Source organism: Cuculus canorus, chromosome 21, assembly GCF_017976375.1.
Source record: "Cuculus canorus isolate bCucCan1 chromosome 21, bCucCan1.pri, whole genome shotgun sequence".
Taxonomy (NCBI): Eukaryota; Metazoa; Chordata; class Aves; order Cuculiformes; family Cuculidae; genus Cuculus; species Cuculus canorus.
Genome location: NC_071421.1, coordinates 2,107,691 through 2,124,919, shown reverse-complemented (window position 1 = coordinate 2,124,919; position 17,229 = coordinate 2,107,691). Strand labels below are relative to the sequence as shown.

General features: G+C 44.6%; 1 protein-coding gene across 3 annotated transcripts in view; it reads left to right on the top strand.

Annotated features, from left to right (window-relative positions):
• The first annotated feature begins 11,523 nt into the window (after positions 1-11,523).
• Positions 11,524-17,229, top strand: part of GNB1 (G protein subunit beta 1) — a 44,239-nt gene continuing 38,533 nt past the window's right edge. For 2 of the 3 annotated variants that reach the window (XM_054085758.1, XM_054085755.1), the window contains exon 1: positions 11,524-11,693. The gene's annotated coding sequence lies outside the window, so the exon portion shown is untranslated. Of the gene's footprint in view, positions 11,694-12,577; positions 12,819-17,229 lie in introns of those variants that run through there. The other variant, XM_054085756.1, reaches the window with a different exon arrangement.

Here is a 17,229-nt window from a genome sequence, read left to right as displayed (position 1 = left end):
ACCGCCTCGTGCTTCTAGCCTCGACTCCAACATCAATTTTGGCAGTGGAAAGAGGTTTTATTAAAAGTACTGAAATGTATTACGCTTGTTATGAGGATTTAAAGCCCAATACGGAACGACGGGGAGAGGCAAAAATTGAAACTGCCTGATCTGATCATAAAAATAAATGAAACTCAGAAACTCACACTTCAAATAGTGAGAAGTACATTAACTTCTGATGTTTCTAATGCTATAAGGTGTTACTGATAGCATTTGTTTTTTGAGGTTTGTTTTTTCTTTAAGGTTTTCTTTTTAAATCCCTTGTGAGTTAAATGATCTGCAGGTACGTTATGATGGTAGCCTGTAATATGTAGGAGCAAAAAATTAAATAAAAGGTAGGAATGTGGAGAAATGAAACCATTTGATTAGGTTTTTTTAATACTAAATTCAAAGAAAACATAACTCTTCTTAAAAGTGCTTCCCAGCAATCCAAGCTGTTCCAAACACTGCAGTAAATTCACTTATTTGAAACCATCACCATATCTTTTTTTCTATTTTTTCAAGTCCAGTGCTGTACAGCATGTTGGTGTGTCAGTCTTTCCTAATGCTGAATCATTTCTGGGATGTTCTAGAGCTTTCAGGAGCCTGAAGTTCCTGTGGAATTTTACTTATTGCAGGCTAGGATCCATAACCTCAAAATAGGATGCACCAACAATTCGCTAGATTGTTCTGCTGTTATATTACCAATGCAAATCCCTACTGGTACCAGTGGTAGAAGTCACAAAAGATACAATGGTCTTTATGTTTTATTGGATTAGCATAATACACATCAGTAATATCGCAGCATAACTCAGCCTAAACACACATAGGCAATATTACAGCTCAGTTGCTGAGCTTTTGTAGGTAAGGAATTTGTCAGCATGTTGCTCACGTTATGATATAAAACCTGTTTTCCAGCTGTTGCAGTTCTCAAGTAAAAATGTCTTTAATCAAGCACCAGAACTCAACACTTAATAATCGCCTATGAATAGAATTTATCGTTTCCAAAACTAATTTGTTCGGTTCATTAAAAGCAGAAGGTTTTGGAGAATACAGTCTCTTTGTGGGTTTCCCTAGTTCTGTGTTTGTTCATGGAGACCTGTTACATGGGGGAAAGTGGATGGTTTATTCTGGCTACCTATTTTTTTTTTTTTAATGCATCACTTGACCCTTTAGAACTTGTTGGTCCAAATCTGTTTGTGTTTTAAGGTTTATCTAAAGATTTCCTATCAAAATTATTTCTTCAAAAAATATTTTGGCTTGACTAAGCAACAATATACACGTAGAGGGGCTTATTTTTTTTCCATTGCATGTAATTATCTTTATATATAACCTCAGTTTTATTTACTAAAATGTTAAATTCTTCCCAAGAGAGAAGCTCCCTACTGGCTCAAGCACACAGGTATTTCCACATGCAAATCTTGCAGAATACAGAAGGTTTGCAACTTTTCTCACCCTGTATCACTGCCAATGAATTTGGAATCCTATTTCCAGAGCTGAGAAACAGAATTCAGTAACAGCATCAACAATCATTACAATTTCTTCATCTCTTCCAACCCAAGGATCTCAAAGTACCTCGAAAGCATTACTACATTAAGTTTTGCAATACCATCGTGTATTCCTACGTCTATTCCCCACTGGCATATGAAAAGCAAAGGAGCTAAAGAACTAATTCAAAATCATCCTCCACAGATAAGCCAAGAATAAAACTAAAAAGATTAGAGTCTCACTCCGGAATTTCAAGCCCTTCTTCTTGGAGCAGCCGTAACACATTTGTTTTGTGCTCTATAGGGGAACTGTCAACAAGACTGTTCTGCAGGCAGGATAATCTGTAAATGGATTTTTCCTTAAACAAGAAAACCAAGACGGCAAACCATGTGTTGACACCCCTGGAGGAGGTCGAAGATTTCTAAGGATAGCGGAAGCACGGATAAGCAGAAAACTGAAGTTAGATTTCCTTTAAAGTAAATGACAACATACATAAACAAGGGCTAACACTGGGGAGATGTGAAGATATAGCATTTCAAATGCACAGTACAGAAACCTCTATATTGTATTTAAAAGCAAAACTGCCCATGTCTTATTTCCAGTGTTGTCACTGGGAGTTGTTTCCCCAAAATACAAACAAGCACCTAAATACCAAAATTACACTTAATATATTCTGACACAAAATCTTCTATTGGCCAATTTGTGGATACTGGTGAAAAGGTGGAATGAAATAAGAAACCTAAGTTACTGCTTTATAAATTTTTAAATAAGTGTATGAGAAATTAGGCACGTTTCTTTTTGTCCAACGCTGAGTAATTCAAGCTGTCCAGCTCACAGGGAGTAAGGCTGGAATGTACGCTCCCCTCTCTGCTCGTGATAGTATTTCTTTCTTGTATTTTTTTTTTATAACCAACTTAACCATTCAAGCATGCACAGTGAAAGTCTGGCTGTAAAAACGGGGGTAAAACTCCTATATGTGTTCATGTAATTTAAAATCTCCTCTGAACTCCTAGGCTACTATTGCTTGGCCTCTGAAAATCGGGCTGTACTAACTAGGCAACCACCTCTGTTGGTTCCCTTGGGTGGTGGCTCGAGAGAGGTTTCATGTTAGGTATGTTTTGTTCTGTTGCTTAGAAACATGAATTTTGTAAGCACTTTTTTTTTTTTTCTACCAGGTGCTCACAAGAAAGGGTTCTGCAGAACAGGGATCTTTGATGAGTGCTTTGAGATTTGGGGTGTTTACTGTAACAGAATCCCAGAGGTCACAAGAATGTTCTCTCTTTGTAAATTAGACTCATCCTAGTCTCTTGTTCAAAGGACATGAGTTTTTAGAGATAGAAGTGTAGACCTTTGCTGCAAGTTCTTTCATTCATGGCAGCAATTGAACAGTAAGGTAGATACGGGTCCTGAATACTCAAACTTTGGTTCCCTTAGCTCGTTCTCTTGCAACTCAACTCTGTAAACAGACTTCCTCCCATAGTCTTCGTGAATATCTTGTACTAATTCTTTCTGCACCGGTGAGTAAGGAAATGCAATATGCAGGTCTTTCTTGGAATTGCTATTACTTAGCCTGCCTAGGTTGTGGTTTAATGTAACATTAGAACAGATTTTCTTTTCTAGGTTTTCCACGCACTGCTTCCGTGTCCAAGACCAGCACAGCAAGGAGCACGTGTAGCTCGACTGACACATCACCGGACCTCATAACTGGTGATTCTTATTGCTTCTCCCACAGCTTCATGCCCAGCTGTGTCTCAACCGTTCTCTATCTTCAGCCCCTAGAGCCCTTAGGGCCACTTAACACAACAGTCGATATTGCCAGGCAGCCCACGCAGAGCCACTGTGCCCCTTAGAATATTCACACATTTTTTTTGAAGCTTTCTCTGAAACAACAATAAGATCGACATGCATTTTTTGTTCTTTATGTTCTTTTCCACTGCAAGAACAGAGTGGTTGGGCTGAACTCAGTTGCCAGTTCTGCTTGACGTGGCTATCTTTCATCGCCGTATTTCGCTCAGTCCCAGTGCACTTTCCCAAATAAATGCTTGTGTTTGAAGTACAGGATGTAACCATTACAGACGCTACTTATTTTATTACCTATTGTGATTAAATTGACTACTGAACTTTCTAAGCATGCCTTATGACTTTTCTGTATCACAAGCTGTCTTTGTCTGACTAAACATAGATGCTCCGAGGATGGTGGTACATGTGCCCCTACTCCAAATATTTCTGATTTATGAATGCAAGTTTTGTTTGTTGGATTCTGGAATCTTCAGCAATGAAATGAAGGCTTTCTGAAAGAACAGGGCTCTGCTCACTAATTGCAGTGTTTGGTCACTGCTTCACTAGGATGTGAAGCTAGTGCCTGCTTTCCCAAACCACTGTGTCAAGGAGGGAAGAAGGTTCTACAGGAATCTGACACATAGCTAGGTAAGCAAATTCTTTCTTATGTTTGGAGGTATTTCTCACAAACTTCCCTGCAGGTCTGATGTGTCTGGTGACATGGAAACTTTAGTAGCTAGGCTGAATTCTCAACGCGGATTCTAAATTCTCGTTGTCTCCAGGGTTCTAGCTGTTTTCTGTTAGTTGCTTCATAAGACAATGATCCCCTTGAGGAAAGTCTCTTCAAGTGGAGAAATATTGGCCTCTAAGTTTTTACTCAAACTGCTTAATCAGCATTCACACAACTAAAACATTACTTAAAAGATTGCTTACTGAAAGGAAATCGTACAGGTGTGCAGACAGTTGCGTACATACTTGTGTGTATTGATATATGTGGGTACACGTGCACACACTGTAGAATCCGATCTCTCAGATTATAGCAAAGCCCTTTGTGGCTATTACAGCTGCAGGATAGGTGTCCGTACAGGAAAACAGACTTCCATTTACTTCAAAATATCCGTACTCTTACTCTTTTGGTTCCACCTCAGCTCTGAACAACCCATGCTCAATATAGGATATGAGATCCTGAAAGAGATGTTCGTGCCCTGTTTTATATTCTCCCCCATACCTGCCAGTTTGCTGTGCTTCAGGACATGGCAAAGCCAGCTGTGTTTGTTCCGTGCCATAAAGGGTTTCATCATGTTGAAAAAAGATTCCCCTGGCCCAGGTAGGGCAGCTTCTTGGCCAGGAGAACTGAGGGACTTTTTGAAGCCGAGCTCTGGCTTGCCACATTTGAAAGGACAGCAAAAAATGTATATCAGTAACACGTGCTTGAATGTGAATGATAAACAGAGTAAAACCTTGTACAGTTCCTTGCATGTGGAAAAGACCTCTGATACCATTCTGGCTGTAGATAAAAAGCACCAAAATCCTCTCTCCCAGCTCTCTCAAAATGAGTTTGCACATATACAAGAAATAGAAGGCGGTTTCTAAGTGCACAAATGGGTTTGGAGCAGCCTGAAGACACCCATATATGTTTCAAAGTTGGAAGAGAAAAAGAGCAGATTTTACTCCCAGCAGAGGAGTTCTGTTATTTTGTTGAATGTGTATAGATAGAGATTACAAAATGCTGCATTTGTATCACTGTAATCGTATCGCTGCGTGAACCTACCCACTGACCGCAAGGAACACCAGATCCAGGTTCCAGCAATCCTGACATTTCACCTTCTCTCTCTCCATGAGCTGCTGGGCTGGGGTGGCTAAATCACTTCGTGTGTTATGCATCAGTTTCCTACGTCTCAGAGAAGTGCAGTTCATATTTTTTGCTTTGGAAACTGCATCAAGGTACTCTGAACATGACAATCACACTTGAACTAGGCACTAAATGTTTATGATTGTTGAAGTTGGAGAGGCTTATGGCATTGAGTTTTTAAATGGGTCACAAGGGCAGGTCACAGGGAACAAGGTTTTGCCTTGGAAATAGAACTACCTCAGCTAGAAATTGAGAAAACAGGACAACACATAATGCCCTTCAGGACATGTAGACCAGTGTACGCTGTCCCTGTGTGGCTTTCTCTGCCTCTGTCAAGAATGAGATGTACAAAGACAGCCATGTAACAGATGCGCTTACTACACTCTCAGCACCACAAATGAGCAGTGCTGCAGTAAATGAATCCACAGGAACCCTTGTGGGCCTTCATGACCCTGTTCAACTTTGCTCACAGCCAACATTGTTTTTTTATTTCAAAGAATTTTTAAGCAGCTTGCAAAGTCTCTGAATGTTTCTGAATTAACTGCTCTTGAACCCATTGCACAGATAAACCATTCTAATTCATGCCATAAGTAAGATGTTCTGTATAAGCTTCCAGGACTGTATTAGTCAGGAGACCAGGGTAAATGGATTTTCCTGCCTTTTTGTCCTAAATTACATGAGGACTCTCAAAAGTAGTTCCTCTTACCTTAGAATCTTGTCAATTTTATTCTGAAGAGAATATAAGTTATGCTAATTTTATGCTTTGTCCTCAGAATTTGTTTAAAATAACTCTTTTGTTGCATGGTAATACGCAAACTGAAAGAAACGATGAGAAAGCAGAATGTAACTAAGGAGACTGAGTTACTCCTACTTTTTCCTCTGAAAGTAGCAGCCATGACTTTCATCCAATTGTTAAAGAACTGGTAAATAACAGCAGGTTCAAACTGTTCTGAATCAGTTTTTTTTTTTTAAAAAAAAAAAATTTAAAAGTATTCCTCATCTTCTGAATAGCCTGGTGACCAAAGCATGGCTGAAACTGAAATTTGCATAAGCTTAATTTAACTTTGGTGAAAAGACAGGAGAAACAAGGGGTCTGGGATGCTTTGGGGACCAAATGGAGCGAGAGCTTCAAACAAGATCAAAATCGCTTGAATGTCTCTTAACCTCTCCACAGTCTTAATAGAATGGACCCTATAGAAATCAAAGAATATGAAGGTAAACAAAGTGTTCTGGAATGGGAAATAGTGCTGGGGTGATTCTGGAATGGGAGGGGTTCTTTTGAGTTATTATTGTGGGCAAGTCCATTAGAAACAATTGCCTGAGAAGTCACAAATAGAGGAACAGGCAAAGCAATTATTACTTCTGTAGTGTTTTTATACTGAGGAGCTATGCAATTTTGGGAAGTGCTGCTTTTTCATCCTTTCTTTAGAAACCACAGCTGTCACCATACCTGTTTGGTGACAGTAATTCTTTCAGAGTCCAGGAGCATCTTCGACTATACAGAACATGCAGTTCATTTACTAAGATAACAACATGTAAATTTTGATTATAACAATGCTATTTATATGCAAAAATGAACTACTTTCTAAGAAATTACAAAAATCCATTCAGTAAAACATGAATATGATATATTTCTAAACAACACACAGTGGCGATTTCACTTGCAAATAAAACCCGTACTCATTAATACAGTGGGGATCGAGTTACATCCTTGCTCTTCTTGTTGAACAAGAACACCTTCTCCCAAGACTGCAATACCTGTCCTCCTATCTTTTTGCTTTTGAACTGAGAGTTCCTTCTCCTGCAGCCTAAGAAAAGCAGCAGTTGCCTTCCTAACTGCTACACTGATAAAGATCTGATACAGATGCCTCCAAAAGTACTCCACCATGCGTTATGGCATCATTAAATCAGTAAATTTAACTGTTTCTAAACAAAGCAACATGGCTTTGAAAGACAAATCACCATACGTGTGGATAAGCAAAGCAAAAAAACCCCAAACAAACTAATTTTAAGGCGAAGTTTCCCCACCTGTCAAAGGAAGTCATATGGCAGGGTTGCTTGTCTTGTGAGCTACACGACTCAAATCTAACTCTACCTTCCAGCTCTGTACTTGTAATTGCCTCACTTTTAAAGGTACAGCCACGTATCTGACAAGGCATAGTTGGGATTCCTGAAGCAGTTTGTTAACTAAGATGCCTGAACAGGGCACACTTGGCTGTCTGAGCCACTGAGTTTCATTCTGTGTCACCTTGTGGATGCGAGACAAAGTTTTAAGATCTGATGACCATAAGTGAGACAACCGGTATGTAGGAAACATTCCACAATTTCCAGTCCCTGGAAGTACTCTCTCTCTCTTATGCAGCCCAAGACCCTCACAGATGAAGGAAATATAACAGCATTTTTGGTTGTCAAGATTCCCAAGTCTGTATTTCCGTACTATTTTAATGCCTCTCTGTAGTCTCCTTTTTACCTGTTGATGCAGTCACACGTGTGAGAGTGAAAGCAGAGCCTGGAGGCCAAGAGCTGGAAAACAACTTTCAATGTGCGTGCAATCAATGGCTCTGTTTAAGCAGGTGCCCTGTTATCAGGAGTTGGTAAAAGGGTAAAACTATGCGTGGCATAGTTACTCCCTGTTTGGAAAAGTTTCTCGGTAACACCAAGAAAGCCATTTTTCATTTTCACATCCAACTTCACATTCCACAAAAGGCTTCAAACAATGACTTTTCACAGCCTCACCACCAGCATGCTGTAGTGATGCTGTAACGCTGGGTTTTGGAGGCAATCTACAAAACCGGCTGTCCCGGTAGCATGGCAGGTAGGACCAATTCTGTCTGGTTTTGTCATTGTGTTTGAAACACCTGAAGAGACACACAGACTAGTGAAAGTGCCCACAGGTTCATCCAATGCTCTCTATAAAGGGGTTAATATCAGCTGATTGAGAAAAAGGTACAAGAAATGTCGCAACTGAGAACTATGGAGCAACCTGCTTGTTGGAGAGATTTTCTTTAGAGCTAAACCTAGCTTCAGGAGAAAAACTCCTGTTTTTTTCAGCTGACCTAGTCCTAGCTTGCGTGTAAGCCTCAGGTCTGAGAATCACAGAATGGTTTGGGTTGGAAGGGACCTTAAATCATCCAGTTCCAATTCCTTTACCATGAGCAGAGGTACCTCCCACCTTCCAAATATCTAATAAACTTGAGGTGTTTCTTAAGCACTTACATTAAATCCGTATTTTTCAGGTAGGAATTCTAGATGAATCACTAGCCTCAGCCTCAAGGACTCTGTCAAACATCACCAACCTGCACAGATGCAGTTCCAAAGATTTTAACTGGATATTTCCTGTCCACGATGCTCGTCATTGTGGATCTCTTTCAAGGGTGGAACAGAAATTATTTCCCCATGATTACTGAACAGAATGTAAGCAATTTGGGACTATAATTTGAGACTACTTTAATTTAAGTTTATTTTTTTATTTGTAAATCTCCAGGCAAAGAATTAAGGCATCACTGCAGCACACGGGTTATTTAAAAATGAACATTTGATTATTACAAAACAAAGGCTTGACCACACCGGGACCTAATAGTTATTAGTAACAGACAACCCAAATACCAGCCAACCCATTTTCCTACAGTTTAATTGCCAAACCTATTATTTTTCTTACTAATTACAGGTAACCTCGCCTACTTTTCCAGAAAGCATGATGGCAAGCAATATGTTTTAAATTCTGGAGAAGCAAGAAATGTCTAGGGGAAGGGTTTGCAGAAAAGGTATTGTTCATTTAATGTTTTGTTGGGTTTGTTTTGGGTTGTTTTGTTTTTGTTTTTTTTTTTTTTGGGGGGGGTGCATGTTAAAATTTAGAATCATAGAACAGTTTGTGTTGGAAGAGACCTTAAAGATCATCTAGTTCCAACCTCCCTGTCATGGGCAGGAACACCTTCCACTAGATTAGGGTGCCCATCTATTACAACATTAATTTATTACAATATATTCTTCTAATAAAAAATGTGCTAATTATGTGATTTTTTTACTTTTTATTCTAAACCTACTTGGTTACTGAGGTAATCTTGTCTCTTAACAAAGTATAGACAAATAGGGCAGAGAAACAAAGCTGGGTTTAGACCTATTGATAGGAGAAAGTGGTGCAATGCTTCCTGTATACTTACTTTCCATTATCCAGTAACAATGTTTCAGTAGGAGAGCCCTGATGGAAACATTCCGTGTTGGCAACATCTGCCTTGCCTGGCTGAAGTGATGCCCACTCTGTAAGAGAGAAATCGCGTTTTTTAAGTTCCCTTATTTTCCCTTTGACTTTCTCTTTTCTGCAACGCCTTCCAGAGCCGAGAATGATGCTCATCCTCTGAGAAAAAGATGAAAAGAAGGCTCTAGAAAATTTGGCTGTGCAAAAAGTGAAATAAAGAATCATCAAATGCCAGGTCGGAAGGATCTCAAGGATCATCTGGTTTAGCCATTTTAGGTGATAAATTGTTGACAGGAGATGGCTGAGCACCCTGTCAAACTGAGCCTCAAAAGTGCCCAGGGTTGAGGAATTCCCCGAGGTGATTATTTTGATATCCAACTGTTCTCTCTACAACTACCTGACAGGAGGTTGTGGAGAGGAGGGAGCTGGGCTCTTCTCCCAAGTGACTGAGGACAGGACAAGTGGAATGGCCTCAGGCTCCGCCAGAGGAGGGTCAGGCTGGACATCAGGAAAGGGTGGTTGGGCCCTGGCAGAGGCTGTGCAGGGAGGGGGTCGAGTTGCCTTCCCTGGAGGGGTTTAAGGGTTGGGGGATGAGGTGCTGAGGGACATGGTTTAGTGAGCGTGAGGAATGGTTGGACTCCATAATCCAGTGGGTCCTTTCCAACCTGGTGATTCTGTGATTCTATGATTCTTGTGGTGAAAAATTTTCTTCTGGAATCCCATTGGAATCTCCCCAGGAGCAATTTAAACCCATTACCCCTCATCTTTTCCGTGGTAAAAACGGGGTCTCCGTCCTCTTGGAGACAATCTGCGCGGTGGTACACGGGAATAAGGCCTCCCTCAGCCCTTCTCCTATCAGGGCCGAACAAGCCCAGTCCTCTCAGGCTCCCCAGAGCTCTGCTCATCTTGGAGGCCCTTCTGTGTTCCCTCTCCCTCTCCTCCGCGCCTTTTCTGCTCGGCGGGACCCATCCCGCAGGCGGTAGAGCAGCTGCGGGCTGACGCGCTGAGCTGAGGGGACACCGCCTTTCCCGCCTCTGCCGCCCCAGCCCCGCCCCGGGGCCGCTCCTGAGGCGCACACGGCCCCGGCGGCTCCTCCCGCTCGCCTTTTGTCCCCGCGGCTCGCTCCGCCCGGGCCCGACGGGGCACGAGCCGCCCCCGCAGCCCCCCCCGGGCCCGGCCTTTGTCCGAGGGGCTGCGGGGGGGTCCCCGCGCCGTGGAGAGGAGGGCGGGTTGCGGCCCCGCCCAGACCCGGCACCGCGGGCGGCCTGGCCGATCCCATCCCCGGTTCCCCCGGGCTGCAGGGCTCGTTCCCGGTTCCCGTTCCCGGTTCCTCCGGGCTGCAGGGCTCGTTCCCTGTTCCTGGTTCCCGTTCCCGGTTCCCCACGGGTTGCCAGGGCTCATTTCCGGTTCCCCCGGGCTGGAGGGCTTATTCCTATTCCCGGTTTCCCGCCCCAGCCTGCACGGTTCATTCCCGTTCCCTGTTCCCCCACACGCTGGCAGGCTCGTTCCCGTTTCCCATCCCCGGTTCCTCCCGGGATGCAAGGTTATTCCCGGTTCCCATTCCCAGTTCCCTCGGGCTGCAGGGCTCATTCCCGCGCCCCATCGCCCCCCCCCCCCCCCCTCCGAGGCTGCCAGGCTTATTCCCTGTTCCCGTTCTCCCCTGCTGCCAGAGCTCATTCCCCTTCCCGTTCCCGCCCAGTAGCAGGGCTCATTCCTATTCCCGGTTCTCATTCCCCGTTCCCGCCCAGTGCCGGGCTCATTCCCGTTCCACTCCCCGTTCCGCCCGGGCTGCAGGGCTCATTCTCGTTCCCCCACACCCTGCCAGGCTCGTTCCCACTCCTCAAGCGGTGCATGGCCCATTTATATTCCCGTTCCCCCGCTCCAGGCTTGTCCCCGCCGGCCTCAGGGCTCGCTCCCGCTCCCGTCCCCGCCGGCCCCAGGGCTCCCTCACTCCCGCCGCTCCCCCCCCGCCTCCAGGGCGTTGCCCGCGGGCGCGCGCCGCGGTGCCGGGCGGGGCGGGGCGGGGGCGGCGCGGCGCCGGGGTTTCCCGGCCGGGCGGGCAGGGGCGGGGCGGGGGCAGGTTGGCCGCGCCCAGGCTCTCGCTGCCCGATGGCTGCGGGGAGCTGAGCGGGCACCCAGCGCGAGGAGGAGCCGGGACGCGGCCACATCCCCCCCCCCCCCCCCCCTCCTCCCGCCGCTCCTTCCGACTCGGCTCCCCGGGACCAGCCGGGCAGGGCGCGGGCGGCTCCTCCGCCCCCTCCTCCGTCTTCTCCTCCGCCTCCCCCCTCCTCCCCTCCCCGGCAGCAGCCGCGGGCGACTGGACGAACCGGGCCGGTTGATGAGCAGCGGCCGGGAGGGCAGGTGAGAGCCCGGGGGGGGGGACGCGGTGGTGGGGGGTCTACACAAAAGCCTCGCCGGCCCCACCCCGGGGCCATCTTCCATCCCCCTTCATCCTTTTCCATCCCTTTTTTCTCTTCCATCCCCGTTCTCCATCCCCGGTTCCTTCCCTCCCCTCTTTATCCCCTTCCATCCTTTCTTTCTCCTCTTCCATCCCCCTCCTCTGTCCCCTGTTTCTTCCATCTTCTCTTCCATCCCCCCCTTTATCCTCTTCCATTTCTCCTCCTCCATCCCAGGTTCCTTCCATTCCCTCTTCCTCCCCTTTCACCCCTCCCTTTATTCCCGGTTCCTTCCACTCCCCTTTATCCCCTCTTCCTCCCCTTCCATTCTCCTCCTCCACCATCCCTTGTTCCTTCCATCTCCTCTTCCACCCTTCCTTTATCCCCGGTTCCTTCCGTCCTCTCTTCCTCTCCTTTCACCCCTCCTTTTATTCCCCGGTTCTTTCCATCCTCTCTTTCTCCTCTTCCATCCCCCTCCTCCATCCCCGCTTCCTTCCGTCTCCTTCCACCCTCCTCCATCCCCGCTTCCTTCCATCCCCTCCTCCATCCCCGCTTCCTCCTTCCCCCCGTTCCCCTCCCCCGCTCTTCCTCCTCTTCGCTTCTCCTTTTTCCCCTCCGTCCTCCCCTTCCGCCGCTCCCTCTGCCCCGGTTGCTCCCGGCCCCTCCTCGCCCACCCCCTTCTCCCCGGGCCGGGGTTTGTCCCCTCGGGCTGGAAATCGCCCCCCTCCCCCGCGCCTCCCACCTCCTCTCTGCTCCGGCTTCCCCTAAAAAAGAAGCGTGTTTGTAGCTGGAGGAGGAGAAAAAAAAAAGGTGGGGGTGGACCGATTCCCTCTTGAAGGCTTTGAGGCGAAAAGGGAGGAGACCTCGGATCTTGCGGGGTTCCATTTTTAATTAGAACTACCCCGTGGTGGCTCTGCCGTCCGGGTTTGGGGCGTTTTCTTGACCGCGCTGAGACACAAAAGGCGGCTTTGCCCAACGATCCAGCCGGCGGAGGGGAGATCGGGAGAGAAATTCCAGGCTAGGAGCTCCGGTGTGGCTGCTGTAATGGTGGAAAACTGATTAAAGAGGAGACGGGGGTGAGACAACCCGGGTAAGAGCGCTGCCGGGGCTGGGAGGGGTTCTTTCCCTTCGCAATCCGACCCACGGAGGGATTTAAACCGCATATTTGTTGTTCCCCCGTGGATTCTGGTGCTGCAGATCCTCGGGAGCCCCCGGCAGCAGGACTGAGGATCATGGAGGGTGTTTGCTACAATAGAAAAATGGAGTTTTCCCTCTTCGGAAACGTGGTTGAAAATATTCGTTCAATTCTCAGCTTGTATTCAAACGGTTTCAGTATTATTATCTTTTTATTCGTACGAGGCGCGTTTAAGGCGTAGAATTTTTTATTCGTAGGCAACGAGGTGTAGAGCCTGATACGTAAATATGAAAGAGGAGAGACGTTTGATTAAAAACATATCCAGGAGAGAACCAGAATGATGTGGAGGTTGTAAGATGCTAATTTATCATTCCTGAAGACCAACTGATATTTGGATATTCTCCCCCAGAGTCCCGGCTGGGATTCGTTCTGTGCAATCCGGCATCCTCCCTGGGCTGGGGCTGCCACGTTAGTCTGTATTGTCTCCACGGCAGAAAATAGGAGGAAAAGGGCTGTAAATCTACGGCTTAAGCGATTATTGAAACAGCTTTCGAGAACAGTTGGCTCGACTCGGAGAGGTGATTTAAGACGGAAAAATTTAACGTTTTGCTGCTGTAAAATATCCCCACCTAATCGTGAGAGATTTATCCCGTATTTTAAGCTGATCTGCTAAACGCCAGGATGTGGATGAGGACAAAACGCTGTCGATGTGTGTGTGTGTGGAATGCATTGCGAGCAAACCAAGAGGTGACATCAAGATCTACATTTGTTCCAAACCTCACCTATCGGAGCTTATTTTTTTGATTTCCCCCCCTCCCCGCTTTAGGAGAGGAGACAGGGAAGGGGCGATGAGGGTGCAGTTGTTTTGGTGGCTGCAGCTCGGGCAGAGGGTGTGTGTTTGATTTTCTTTTTGCTGGGAATGAATGGATCCCTCTGTGCCTGGGCCCAAGAGCTGCAACAAGATGGCGTTTGCAGCAAGGCAGCTCTCATTTTTCCACTCCTCCTCACCACACAGCTTTGCCAAACTGCATCTTAATTTCGTAACTGTGTTTTAGATTTACTTTCTCCTTCTCTTCACTTTCTCCTTTTTTTTTTTTTTCGGATTGGGGAGAGCATTTGGAAAATCGTTAGAAGGAATCTGTGGGGTTGTGGTGGGTTTTTTTTTCCTTTTTTTTTTTTTTTTTGTGAGATAGGAACTGGGTGGGAGGAGTAAAGAGTTTTATTGAAATGTTCACACAGGCTCTTGCTGGAGAAAGGGGTGACATGATTTCCTTTTTCGCTTAGCACCCTCGCGATGCTCTTGGTTTTCAAGCCTGTTGCTGACAGACAGAGCTTTAAAGGCAGAGCACGGGTGTCCAAAGAGGCTGCTGGGGCTGAGCTCTGCTGGCCAGGGAATCCTCAGACCATGGGCAGGCGGTTCTGTTCTCTTTCTGTGATACAAAAGAGCCTCCCGCCTGCTTCAGCGCGCTCACAGTTTGTGGAGGCTTTGGAAACGGCTTTGGACCTGGAATTATCGTGGTGCTCTAGGTAACTGTGTGTTTTAAGGCAAAGAAAAAGAAAGATTTGGGATATTAATAAGTTAGGGATATCAAACTGATTCTGTCTGTGTTGTATTTTACTCAAAAATGAAATCACAAATTTCTAAAGCCTTTCGCATGTGGTTTTTTTTAGTATCTTTTCAGTATAATGGACTTTCAGTTTGTAACTTTAATGATATTTCACTGTAGTGCCAAGCTTCTTAACTAAATGAAATATCTTGGTTAATATTTGATATACTGAACGCAGGCTTAAAATCATACGCTATCCAGCAAGAAAAAGAAATGCTTGTTGTGTCTCCTGTATTCAAATGACCTCCAAACCTTTGGTAATACCAACCTTTTTAGTACTGTTTATCTATGACTTAATGTATAATCTGTTGTTTGTTAGTTTACTGTAATAGCCCAGCTGTAGTTCAGGCAGAAGGAAGGTAGGAAGAAGAAGAGCTGATTTGCAGTTGAGGCTTGTTTTGTTTTTTTAAAGCAGAAAAACCCAACCCATTTTTACTCCTAGTATGTCAAGAACAATTTTTAAATTGAGAATACTTGGCCGATAAACTCTTAGTTCCAATTGATGGTACTTTTAAAGTGCTGATGAACTTGAAACTAGTTGTGCAGTGGTTTTTGGCCTTTCAGTACAGGATCAGAAAGCAGTGGGGTGAAGTGGGATTCCATTTTGGGTAAGATAAATTGCATATTTTCCTTGTGTAGTCCTTGCAGCTGCCAGGTCAGTCAGTAGCAAGCCTCCTACCACGAAATGTTCGACAACGTGTAAAGGTAGGATTCCACAGTAAATCCTAGCAGAATGGTTTTTAAATCGCCTCCGTACCTCATGGAAATCTGAAAATGTTGTATTTAGACTTAATGAGAATTCCTCTTGTGCGAGTAACCAATAAAGTTTTCTATAATTAGGAAGTGTGTAGAATTCTGAGCAAATCATTATTCTTGCTATCATCCAAGAATAAACACTCTGCAGCTATTAAACATTTTTAACCTAGAACAGTTAAACTAATGGAAGAAGAAAATCCTTCCATTAATGCAGATACTTTTAGGATCCTTTAACTCTAGTGGAAATAGCTATTTTTATGTGTTTGTGGGATGCTTTTTCCTGAAATTGAGCAAGCTGCTGTTGGCTGCGAGGTGCAATAACTTCCTGGTGATTTGTAGGCCTGGGTTTGGTCATGTGGAAAACAGCCTCAACTGTTTCTTCTGACATGGTTACTTAGTTATGGTTTCTCAATCAGGGGGAAACAAGAGCCAATTCACATGAAACTGGTGTTGCTCTTGCGGGTTGGTGGGATACCTTTTGCTGTAGCTCTTCAGGACGTGTTACATTTAACCAGTTTTGTAGTTTTTGCAAGGAAAAAAAAAAATCAAGAGTTGCTGGGTGTCTGTGAAGCGGGCGGTAGATTTGTCTTCTGGATGTCAGGCTCAGCTCCTGTTTTAGTCAGTGAATTGGATTAAATTCTTACTGTCCGTGGATTTTGGCTCTCGGCATTAGTGGATTGGTAATTGATATTCTCAATTTTAATATCCAGTTTTAGCCATATGGCGTACCGTATTGTTTCAAGGATTGCATTTAGCGCTAGCTTGTTACCGGCGAGCTGAAATGAGGAATCGTGCATTCCAGCGGTTGAATTACGCCTAGGTGAGTTGGCTTTGGAGTCTCTAATGCCTATGTTTGTGCCGGTACTTTGGGTATTTTTTTACAGTATTTTACCGGTTATATTGGGGAAAAAAATCTATAACCTTGAAAGCAACTGGCTTGTGTTAATAAAATGTTTCTTAGCATGTGATTAAAGATAATTTCTTTAAGTGAGTCTCTTGATTGCTCAAAGCGCAGACTCAAAAATGAAAAGAATACATATCCCATTCAAAATGTTTTTTTTCTCCCCACTGATAATGATGTATGAGCCAAGGTCGTGATAAAAAACAAAAATACCCCCAAGCCCTTATGTTTCTATTTAACATAGTATCTCGATTTATTATTTCTTCACAGGGTGTCCAGTGTGCTGGGGATTTTGTGTGCATGGATTTGTTTTTCACCAAACAGGAATGTATGCAGAATCCATAGATACTTGAGCCAACTGGTAGTTCAGCAGAACGTTAAGAGGTTTTTAAAAGCTTTGAGCTGGCCATGATCAGTACCTTTACTTGAGATGCCAAAATAATCAATTTAAATTACTGGAGAAGGCTTCGTAGTACAAAAATATGGACGCTTCAAAATAGGTTTTGAAGCAGAATACTGAATTTTTATTACAACTAAGTAGAGAGAAAGGGGATGGTGGGCTGGCTTGAATAAAAATATGCATTTAAAAGCATTTTGGAGAATTTGAGGATCAGATGTTCGTGGCCTGTTTTCTTACCAGCTGACCTACAATGTGTTCTTTACAATTAATATCTTGTAAGGCTCTATTCACTTGTAGTAAATGCTTGTGTCCATTGCGTTTATTAGAGTGATGTGGAATGTGTGATGGCTTTTTTAGTCTCTGAAAATATAATGAAATATTTCTACTTGTCTGGAAGCCTGTAGTTGGAACCTTGGGTGTACTGGGTCCATGTTTGCTTGCCCAATACATTCTTAGACACCAGGAATCTTCCTTGAACCCACCTAGAGTGCAATGCCATGAACATATCCATGCATGCATCTGGAAACGGCTAAGATACCGTGTTTCTTGCCGTCTATCTCTTACACTGAGTGTTGCTGAGGATGCTGTAAGTAGATGCCTACGTGATAATTTGTAAGTGTAGGCCAGAACACTTTTGGGGACATCATGGGAGTGTAATTTGTAGTGAGACTTGGAAATTATAACTTCAAATTCTGTCCAAGA